General features: G+C 40.1%; 1 protein-coding gene across 1 annotated transcript in view; it reads left to right on the top strand.

The window, feature by feature from the left end:
- Dnah12 (dynein axonemal heavy chain 12) overlaps nucleotides 1-2,191 on the top strand; it is a 164,246-nt gene that overhangs the window by 15,000 nt on the left and 147,055 nt on the right. The gene's annotated exons all lie outside the window — the stretch shown is intronic.

The following is a 2,191-nucleotide window of genomic DNA, read 5'->3' as shown; positions in this document are numbered from 1 at the left end:
GCAATACAGATATGTAACATGTGTGTAACACACATGAATATACACACACATATATACCTAAATATATAAATATAACCTACTGAGTCCATTTAATATTGTTTGTTATATGATGTCAGGGCTGACCACTGGTATTGGATAACCAGTTGAGGGCTTGCTTCATCCTTGGGGGAAAAGTAATGCACCCTCACTCAGCAGTCCCTAGGTTCTTGTAATTCTTTTTCTATGGGTGCGGGCCCCCAAACCTTGAGATTTTTCCTTTTTCACACAAGCATGACTATTGGTGTCATCCTTCTCCAGATCTTGTTTCAGCAGCCTTATGGTTGTGGTACCCTGGGTATAGCTTCCCTGTTGGTTCTTGGAGACACAGTCTCACAGCAGGTGACCTGGTCTAGCTCTACAGTCTTTCCCAGTCAACAATGGTCCTTGAGCCTAGGGTGCAGAAAATGTGTCATATATGTACCCATTGCTGCTGGGCACCTCGATATCAGCTGTTCTCCGCACTTGACCAGCTGTAGACATTACAGACAACTGTTAATTTTGTTCTGTGCTTATTTTTAAAAAATGCATTTTGAGCCAGGTGTGGCATATGTGCCTTTAGTCCCAGCACTAGGAGGAAGAGGCAGGTGGATCTCTGTGAGTTTGAGGCCAGCCTGGTCTACAGAGAGAGTTCCAGGACAGCCAAGGCTACCTTAGGTAAAGGAAACCTTGTAACAACAATAAAAAATTACATATTCTCTCTTTCCTTTTCCTCCCTCCGGTCCCCACCCCCCTCAAACACACACACAAACACACACACACACACACACACACACAACCCACTGACCCCTTTTTGTGGTTGGTGTGTATATGGTTTCAGGACTGACCACCTACTTTATCTTGGATAACTAATATGGGTCTCACCCTGAAGAGGCTATTTCTCCCTCTCTCAGACATTAGTTGCCAGAGTGTCAGGACCAGAATACCATATACCATGCTGTGAAACTGTGTCTCCTAGAAATAGCTACAAAACCAGGACCTGAATAATTATAATATGAAGAGACATGCTAACTCAGAAAGATGATTATGTTTATTTTGAATACTTTTTGAATTTTCTTTAATTAAGATCTCTTTGCTCTAGGTATAATGCTTCAAATAATATAAATAGAACTTCTTATTCAAGGCTTCATTTTAGTAAAGCCATTGATTTGCCTCATAATTATGTTCATTCAGTCACCCGTTGAGTTAATAAAATTTTAGTTAAACATTTTAAGATAGGATTTATTCATTTATTTATTTATTTCTAGAAAGAGCATGTGCGCGTGTGACATAGCATGTGGGAGTCAGAGGAGTTGGTTCTCTCTTTCTATTGTGTAAGCACCAGAGATGGAGCTCAGGCACTTGGGCTTGAAGGCAGGCACCTTGATTTGATAAGCCATCTCACCCACTTATAAAAAGTTTTTGTATTACAGTAAGATTAAAAATAAACAATATCTAAAGACTTTCTTCAGGAGCTTAAGTTTGTCAATGAAATCTTGATGTAGAAACAACAATTATGATAACTTTAATCCCAGCACCCAGGAGGCAGAGGCAGGAGGATCTTTGAGTTCAAGCCAGCCTGGTCTACAGAGCGAGTTCCAGGACAGTCAGGTCTACCCAGAGAAACACTGTACCAAAAACAAAAGAAATAATAATTATGATAAGTTGATATAAATATTAGAATAAAGATTAACAAAGTATTATGTAAACACAGAAGAAAATTGCTATTGTTTTTAAAGATGAAGGTTTCATGCAAGAAATGGAACAAAACTGAGTTTAACTCAAGTGTGTGTAACAAGCACAGATGTGGTGTAGACAGGGTTTCACTATCTGGAAAGGCTAATCTGGAACTCACTATGTAGCCCAGGTGGGCCTGCCTAAATGCATGAGCCTTTTGCCCCCAACTCTCAAATACAAGGATCACAGGAACACAATATCAGGACCAGCTGAGCTCTGGTTTGAAGCAGATGTTTTTTGTTTTTCTTAAAAATATTTATTTATTATGTATACAATATTCTGTCTGTGTGTGTGTCTGCAGACCAGAAGAGGGTACCAAACCTCGTTACAGATGGTTGTGAGCCACCATGTGGTTGCTGGGAATTGAACTCATGACTTTTGGAAGAGCAGGCAATGCTCTTAACCACTGAGCCATCTCTCCAGCCCGAAGCAGATGTTT

The sequence above is a fragment of the Microtus ochrogaster genome, chromosome 6, assembly GCF_000317375.1.
Source record: "Microtus ochrogaster isolate Prairie Vole_2 chromosome 6, MicOch1.0, whole genome shotgun sequence".
In the NCBI taxonomy this organism is placed as follows: domain Eukaryota; kingdom Metazoa; phylum Chordata; class Mammalia; order Rodentia; family Cricetidae; genus Microtus; species Microtus ochrogaster.
This window is presented reverse-complemented; position numbering and strand designations above follow the sequence as displayed.